Source organism: Panthera pardus, unplaced genomic scaffold, assembly GCF_024362965.1.
Source record: "Panthera pardus isolate Hobbes unplaced genomic scaffold, ASM2436296v1 HiC_scaffold_8, whole genome shotgun sequence".
Taxonomy (NCBI): domain Eukaryota; kingdom Metazoa; phylum Chordata; class Mammalia; order Carnivora; family Felidae; genus Panthera; species Panthera pardus.
Window position 1 is genome coordinate 117,215,669 of NW_026527013.1, and position 9,246 is coordinate 117,224,914.

At 45.6% G+C, this 9,246-nt stretch overlaps 1 long non-coding RNA gene across 2 annotated transcripts in view; it reads right to left on the reverse strand.

Annotated features, from left to right (window-relative positions):
* The window catches only part of LOC109263853 (uncharacterized), a 77,023-nt gene extending 71,417 nt beyond the window's left edge, over nucleotides 1–5,606 (reverse strand). For both annotated transcript variants that reach the window (XR_002078424.2, XR_008420351.1), the window contains exon 1: nucleotides 5,491–5,606. This is a non-coding gene — a long non-coding RNA (uncharacterized LOC109263853). The remainder of the gene's footprint in view (nucleotides 1–5,490) is intronic.
* Between the last annotated feature and the right edge of the window lie 3,640 nt (nucleotides 5,607–9,246).

Sequence of the window (9,246 nt, forward strand, 5' to 3'; positions counted from 1 at the left end):
AGGAAGAGGTAAGAAAGTAACATGGCTCAGCTTGTTCCTAAGGTTAATAATGATGCATCCCTGATATGAGCATTTGTCATTAGCTCAGCTGAGGGCTGGACAAGCCATGGAGCCCAAAAGCTGGATTGGAACAGCACAGAAATGAACCAGCCACAGATGATTTTTCTCAAGATGCTGGTGTCCAGTAAATCCTTAAACTAAGTAATGAGAAAAAGTTTACCTTATTCCAAAATGAAGTTGAGTATCATGGTGCTTCCACAGCCAGAAAGAGCTAATCGCCAAATTCTGTCCCATGATCTTTTTTCTCTAACGTTTAACATTTATTACGGTTTATGCATTTAGAAACTGAAGCAGTTCATGTGAAAGAGCTGTTTAACCTTTTGTGAGAAAACAAATTCTCACAAAGCGCAACGCCCTGGAAAAACATGTGCTTAATTGGGACCAAAAGCCTAGCATTGTTGTATATTGGAAATGAATGTGTTTCATTGAATTTCATGGTATTTTTATTATAATTTGAGAGTCAGTAATAGATATTAAAGATTCTTTGGCAGAAGATCTTTGTTTGAAAATGTTCCAAGGTTCAAAGCTCAGTTTTCTTGCTCTGCACCATTTGCTTCTCTGTCAAGTAGTGTTGACAAGTTCACAACACCAAATAGCCAATTGCTGTTCCTTTCTGGAACCTCCTTATCTTTCTTGGGAAACAGAGAGCTTTTTGAAATTTCCAAGTTTCTTCTAAGACTCTGGAGATGAAAGAATCAAGAGAGAAGAATCTGGCTCATCTTGGTTTCCATTTGTTCCATACACTTGATCAGAACGTGATAAATTCTCAGATTTCCATGAGAACTGATCAACACATCACCTATCATTTCAGCAAAGGTTGACAGGTGAGATGTTAAAAGATATCACGCCTTTAGGGCACAGTCCTAACGTGGACTGTCCTTACGTGGCTCAGTCACGTAAGAATCCAACTCTTGATTTCGGCTCTGATCATGATCTCTCAGTTCATGCAGTTGAGCCCCACATCAGGCTCTGTGCTGGCTCTGTGCTGGGATTCTCTCTCTCTTCCTCTCTCTTTGTCCCTCAGTGTTCTCTCTCTCAAAAAAATAAATAAATAAAAGATGTCATGCCTTTCTTTCTAACAGTCTCTCCCACAAGGACACCATGGCTTAGGCCCTGTCCTTCTTTGTAATTCCCAACTACATCATGTGAATGGTATTTCATATTGGTCTTTCCAGGACAGAATATAGCTGTGGCCTTTCTCTGAATGCCTGATCAAGATTTTCTATGAAGTCTTAATCATTTTCCCTCTTTGTTCCAGGACCCAAGCTACAGAAAAAATCAAAATCCAAGCTGGGAGCCAATCAAAAACCTAAAACCATCGTTTTCCAAACTGATAGGTTTGGAAACATTGAGCAAAGTAAAACTTTTCTTCAGTTCTTTTAGATGCACATTCATTAAAGCCAAGAGTTTTTCTACTTTAAGTACTTGAAGTATGCATATAATTGGCTGTTGTTCTAGAACAGTCACCACGCATGCAGTTTTAAATGGGTGCCAGAAAGCACTATCGTGCTCTTACTGTTGGTGTGTCATTGACAATTTGGGCTGCCTGTGTGCATGAGTGTCTTTCCTGCCGGATTGATGCGTTGTCTTTGCAGGTGAACGTATGCTGTGCTGACGGTAGTGCCATGATGAAACACCTGCATTCTGAGCATCAGATCCTCAACTGTGCTTGAAAAATACTTGGGGGCGGGGCACCTGGGTGGCTCAGTCAGTTAAGTGTCTGACTTCAGCTCAGGTCACGATCTCAAGGTCCGTGAGTTTGAACCCCGTGTCAGGCGGTGGGCCGACAGCTCAGAACCTGGAGCCTGCTTCACATTCTCTGTCTCCCTCGCTCTCTGCCCCTCCACCACTCGTGCTCTGCCTCTCACTCTCTCTCTCTCTCTTTCTCTCAAAAATAAATAAACATTTTTTAAAAACTACTTTAAAATACTTGAGACAACTGTGTGGCTCTGTCAGTTAAGCCTCTGACTCTTGATTTCAGCTCAGTTCGTGATCTCACTGTTTGTCAGGTCGAGTCCCGCACTGGGCTCTGTGCTGACAGCACAGAGCCTGCTTGGGATTCTGTCTCCTTTTCTCGCTTCCCCTCCCTCACTTGCTCTCTGTATCTTTCTCAAAATAAATTAAACTTAATTTTTTTTAATGAAAATACTTGAAAGAGAGTAGGATCCCCAAAATAACACAATTATGAATTTTAAAAATTTCTATATAAATCAGGGCAACTCAAGCACCCACTCCCTACCCTAAATATTAGCCACCACACAGAGGAGAGTTCAGGAACCATCACATCTTCCTTTTAGGTTTGGATTGGAGCTTATCCTATCACCAGAATTTTTTTCTTGTAATTGATTCCTCTTTATTACTGGTTTTCTATAAGTATTTGAGTATAATTTCAGATCTTTTTTAAAAAGCTCATTTTAAGCAAACTCGTAACAATGGCAAAGAGTCACTTTGAAATCAGTAAGACACCAGAGCACAAAATATACACGTACTAATTAACCTTACCTTCATGTTTATACTACGTCTCTAGCCAAGTCTGAAATGTTTTATGTATCATGACATTTCCCCTCCTGTGAAGAGTCTATTACCTTTGCTGAAACTGTATTTTCATCTCCATTAGTTAAAAAGCAAAGGAATTTGGCCCAAAATGCAAAATATTTTAAGAAATGGGGGTGCCTGGGTGGCTCAGTCGGTTAAGCGTCCAACTCCGGCTCAGGTCATGATCTCACGGTTTGGGGGTTCGAGCCCTGCATCAGGCTCTGTGCTGACAGCTCAAGAGTCTGGAGCCTGCTTCGGATTCTGTGTCTCCCTCTGTCTCTGCCCCTCCCCTGCTTGCACGTGCTCTCTCTAAAAACTAAACATTAAAAACAAATGTAAAAAAGAAATGGGAATGAGCTGTTTAAAAATACATACCCACCACCATCAGGAGCACTTATAACAACACAACGGCAACATTTGGGTAGCATGTCTTTGGCTGTTTCCAGAGTCCCAATGTGAAGTGGAGACACTGAGTTCAATTATGTAGCTATTTTGGTTTGGTTTGCCTAGCTTGAATGATTGGGATATTTGTCCCAATTATTCCCTAACACTTTGTACATGCAGATGGAGGCTTACCTTGTGATTGGGTGCAGAACCTTCAATGGGGAGATGGGAAACTCAGATTCTGTGTTTAAGTGGCCCAATGATTAAGCCTGTAATGTTAACCAAGTTACATCCACTGCGTGCCTCAGTTTATTCATCTTACAAATAGGCAAAGAGAGAGAACCCCCATTTTATTAAAGCCAATCAAGATGACTGGACTTAAAACCCTCTTCTGCAGCTTTGAGAGTAAATGGGACATAAAAACGAAATAATGTGTTAGACCAGGTTTCCTAGTAAACAGAGCCAGAAGCAGGAATTAAGTTCTGTTGCTTTCTTTGGCAGGTATAGTCTCGGGGCAACAGAAGTGAAAGGAAAGAGAAGCGAGGCAGGGAAGGATAAAAAGCAAGGCCAAGAGATGCTTCACGGTGGGCCTCAAAGAATCTGGAGGGAGAGGAAATGTTTTTACCAATTTCCTGTCTATCTCCTGTTTGCCATTGGTCAATGAGTGCACCATGGGGAGTTAACACCCCGCACTTCCAGATTGAACCATCTAGTCCCTATGACACAGCCCATGGCCTGCAGGGCAGCATTCCATCGGAGCCAGGATGTCACAGAGAACCAGAGAGGTGGGTGTGTGACAGCATGGCGTCAGGCTGCAGAATGATGTCAGCCCTCAGCGAGTGAAAGCCACAGGAGGGACTGAGCAGAGAGAGCGGCTGAGAGCCTGGAGGCAAAGCAGAAAGAATATGAAGATATTCGTGAGATGTGTCCAGTACAAATGCAATTAGCCAAGTTGAATCCCTACTATAACTACAGGTTTGGCATACCTGTAAGTTAGGAAGAACTACCAAAGTGCCAATCACTTTGCCAAAGAACATGGCGTTGGCCAAAACCAAGGCCGTTGACGTTTCTGACTTTGAACAGCAAAGTTAAAATACGTTCTTAAATACATTGTTTAAATGGAAGGGACACGATGCCAAAAGCATAGATGATTTTAAGCCTTTCCAGAAGCCACCATGTCACCAATATCAAGGGTGTGAAAACCTCACACTAAGAATTAGCCCAGCTGTTCCCATAGCTAGAAATTCACAATAGTCACCATGTATGAGTCTCTGCTTCCCTGGTCATGGGTAGGAATGCCCTAGGAAGCAGGGCAGAAGCAAAATTCATGGGCACTGTCTTTCTATTAACGAGCTCACGTTTGAGTTGGGAGGGCAGGAGCTATTTATTTTTCTTTGTATGCTCAGCTTCTGTCCTTCCTCCTTCCTTTTTTTTTTTTAATCTTTATTTATTTTTGAGACAGAGCACGAGCAGGGGAGGGGCAGAGAGAGAGGAGACACAGGATCTGAAACAGGCTCCGGGCTCTGAGCTGTCAGCACGGAGCCCGACGCGGGGCTCGAACTTGTCAACTGCACGATCGTGACCTGAGCCGAATTCGGACGTTCAACCCACTGTGCCACCCAGGCACCCCAGTTCTTCCTCCTTTATAACAATGGTGCCCTAGATATTGTTTGAGCACCCACCCTCCCCCTCACTCCTTGCAGTTTAGGTAGGACTGACCCCATCCCCAGCTTCAGGGCATGTGCCCCACGGCTGGCCCATTAGAGCCACATGACTTGTTCAGGAGTGGTTCACAGCCAACGTGAGCCAATTTAGCAGACAAACGTGTCTTCTTTTTTCTTCTGGATTTGGAGCTGGGAAGATCTATTTGTAGGGCTGCTGGCAGCCATTTGGCCTCACCAGGCAAAGCATGCCTGAGTAATAGAGCCAGTTCAATGGAAGGCAAAACTGAAAAACGGAGAAAGACTGGATCTCAAGAGCATTGTTAAAGCCTCTGGATCCAGCTGAACTCTTTGGTTACTGAGCCAATCAAGTCCCCTTTTTGCTTAAAGTAGTGTGAGTTGAGTTTTCTGTTACTTACAGCTGAAGAATCTGAACGCACAGGGAGACAGACTCGTGAGTAATCATGATGCAGTGTGATCAATCCTCACATGAAGAGAGAAACTAAATAAATGCTTGGGGAGCCCTGGACAGAAAGTACAGCTTCTTTGGATCTCTATTAGTAAAATGACTGGGTCTGCATAGATAACCTTTAAAGCCCTCCAGTCCTGACCCCATCCCAACACTCTATGGCTCCTGAGGGCCTCCCTTCGGTGTCCAGGACTGCTACACAGGGCGTAAGCACACTCATGACCATCCATTTACTTTTCTCCACATTCTAGAATGTTCCATCAGATTATCAACACGGTGGGTCACAGTTTGTAAATGCAAACCCATAGCCAATTAGTGGAAGAGGAGGTGAGCCTGCCAATCGATAATCATCAGACCACCTCAGACACTTCCAAAACTTACCTCATGACATTCCTGGGTCCTTAGGTAAATCCTTAGACTTGAGGCTTAAGAAAATGAATCACACATGTGTCTTCCTCTCTGATGTGATGATGTGCAATGGTCTGGGTGAAGCATCGTAGCTGTTCTATATAAATACAAGAAGGATTTGAATACATAAGATGATGAGCAAGGTAGGAGGGAGAATAAGAATCAGAGAAAGTTCCAGGAGTCGTCATCATTCTGGCAGTGGACCACTTTCTGGGGTTCCTTTCCTGTAGCGCCTACAATAGTTTATTACAAATAAACACAGAGTTAATCCAGAAAATGGCTTAGTCTCCTTCCCTGAACATGCAGATCCTTTAGCCAGAGACGGGGGCGGGGGGGCTCGTCCACACACCAGGTGTCATCTGGACAAAGGGGGTTTCTGCTCTCCTCGCTCTCCAGGCTAATTGCACATTTCAGACACAGTGGAAATAAAAACCCGTCATCCAGTCATCCACTGCTGCTGTCGACGCCAGCACTGCAGTCGACGCCAGCACTGCAGTTCTCAACAGAGGCAACTGGCTCCCGGCCATCCACATATTCCCACCTCTCACTGCGGTCATCATTCTGGTCATTAGATCGCAACAATAGTAGCCAGATAACCACAGTCAGAACAGAGAGAGAGCATTCTTTAATGCATTCCCAGTATGGACCTCCCCAGTGTGGCTGGTCACACTGAAGAAAAATCATGCAATTATTTGTACCACCACCTCTGTGTGTGTGTGTGTGTGTGTGTGTGTGTGTGTGTCTGTGTCAGAGAGAGAGAGAGAGAGAGAGAGAGGATGGGGCAGGGGCAGCACCTACTAGTAGCCAGGTATTATGTTAGGTACCCTGCATGCATTATCTTGTTTTGTTTTCACAATCATCCTGCCACATAAAAGCTCTATGGTCTCTATTTTACATAGAAACTGAGGCTCAGAGATATTTGCTGACTTGCCCAAGGTCACACAGCTAACAAGCAGTGGGAACTGGCCTCAAACCTGGAGGCGCATTCTTACCCATTACGCTCAGCTACCTCCCCTAGCTTTTGTTCTTTTCCCAGAGGTGATGTGATTCAATCCCACAACCCGCCCAGTTTGGGGGGTTTTTTTGGCCTCACAGAATTTCTTCCATGACCCCACTCCCAGTTTGTTCTGCTCCCTAATCCCGAGATGGAAAAGTTACCAGATGAGACAGACAGTATACTTGTAACTAAAAGAGCAATGTCATTCCCAGAGTGCTACTGGGAATATACGAAAGTGCTCTGTGTTTATCAGTAAGCAGATAGGACATACGTGAACTCAACCTCTGACAATGTATGCGCATATGTATTTGGGTAGATCCAACACATGAGATCCTCTCAAAAAAGATCTTGAGAGAACTTTTATCCATCCAACACATTTTTATTGCATATCTCCCACATGACACTGGACCAATACTAAATGACTAGTTTGATCTTTGCATTTCTGGGGCAGACACGTAAGCAGGTGCAAATGGAGGGAAGAACAGACAAACTTCACAAATGTGCTGCCAGCCAAATCCTTTGACTGCCATGTGGAAAGACCAGAAATATAGGGAAAAGTTTTGAAGGAAGTAACATTTTAATTAAGCCTTGAAGGCTGAGAAGAATTTTGACAAGTGTAGAAGGGGAAGAAGAAATTCCAGGGGACACTGGGGGTAAAGAAAATAAGGTGGTAAGCTGAAGTCATATCTTCACCAGAGAAAATAGTCTAATCTGATCGGTAGGTAAGAGGCCATTCGGGACTCTTGAGAGGAGCTTGACAGACAGAAGGGGCCAAACCATACAGGACCTTTACAGAAGACAGGAGGTGTTTTTGTACACCCGCCACCCATATTGCCTTTAGACAGCTGCTCCTCCTTCACTACGTGTGGTCCCAGTGGGTCTGTCATCACTGAGTCCAGGCATCCACAGTCGTGGGGTGGGCACATGGCTCGGGAGGACCTAATCAGAGCCGGCATGAATGACTGGTCTAGGGCTGGACACAAGATCCTAGTAGGGTCAGTCAGGGCTTTCCTGGCTTCACACAACGATAACAGAAAAAAGAAGTGCTTCTTTCTTCCTATGTTGAAAGATTATCAGTTTGCATGTGGGCGGCCATCTTCCCCACTTTCTGAACAGACTGTGCCTGTAGGGTGAAGCCCTGACAATGAGGGACCTGAAGCCAGGAGGTGACAGAGAGAGAGACAGGGCCCAGAAGATGTTGATTGAGCCCCTGCACCCACCTCTGTCTGAGGCTCTAGATCCATCCTTAGACTTCTCAGTCACGTGAGCCATTAACTGATCTCCCTTGAGCTAGTTTGAGCCAAGAGTCCTGACCGGTTCGGCTACGAATGTTATACTAAGGAGTTTGGGCTTCCTGAGGTAGGGCTGGGAAGCCACTGAAAAGCCTCTCCTCTTCAATGCTTAGAGAACAGACTTGTACTGCAGACGGAAAGTCTATGGAGAGATTAAACAACCTTTCAGGGGTCAGAGGCAACATCCACAGAACCTTCTAACTCATTATGCAAATGAAAGCAGTTAAACCCTTTCCACAGCCACTGTAGAATAACACACTTTGCTACCAAAAGCTACCCAAAGAGCCACACTAAATGATAAACCTGAGTTAGAGCTGCACATTACTCCCAGTATCGTCAGCAAAATCTGGATAGTAGACGTCTCACCCCACAGGGTGACAATATCTCAAGAGGAGCAGGTGACTTGTAAGGTCAAGGAACAGGGCCTGAAACAGCATTACTGTAACAAATGTGAAGGGTCCGGTTACCTCCCTCTCTGAAACCCAAGACGTTTGAAGGAAAAGAGGTGCTGAAATATCTGCCGCTGGCAGTGACACCTGAGAACACGGGTGACCGCCCCTGCCCCCACCCCGCGCATGCAAGGGCAGGGATCGGGCCTTTTGCTGCAAATAGCTTTGAACCTTCTGCTTACCTCCAGCCCTCGCTTCTATCTCTGAGAAAAAAAGAAAACCACTTTGCTCTTAGCCCAGGCCTAGTGTATCAGGTTACTGTCACTTTGGCAGGTCCCTGTCACAAGATGAACCCTGACCAAATAGGAGCTACTCAGGGCTGGGAAAAGCCTCAAGTGGGCACTTGATCTTCCAGTGCCTCTGGATAAGAGAACATATAAGCCCAGGAATGTGCTTCCTCCGACCTGGAAGGCTCTGCCTCTGGGGCAGTTTCTTACCAGGCTGATTTAACATAGCAACGGTGGGGGGGGGGGGTGCTGCTGGGGTGGCTCAGGTGGTTAGGCTAGGCATCCGACTTCAGCTCAGGTCATGATCTCACAGTCCGTGAGTTCGGGCTCCACATAGGACTCTGTGCTGATAGCTCAGAGCCCGGAGCCTGTTTCGGATTCTGTGTCTCCCCTTCTCTCTGCCCCTCCCATGCTCATGCTGTGTCTCTCAATAATAAATAAATGTTAAAAAAATTTTAACATAGCAACAAGGAGACGAAGTGGGGACAAAGGGGGTGGCATCTCCTGTCGTCACCCTCTGCCCATACCAACTCCTCCTCCCACTGCCCTTATAGGACACAGAACGAAAAGCCTGGAAGAAGCAGGACGTCAGCCAGTGGCCACTCAGCCTAGGAGTGCTTAGCAGCATATGTGTACAAAGGAGGCTGGGGCAGGGGGAGGGGGCACGGAGATCCCAGGACCCACCACGGCTGGGGCTTAGAAGACTCAAAGCAAACTCTTCCGGCCATCACCCCACTGTATGTGACTAATTCCCAGACACTCAT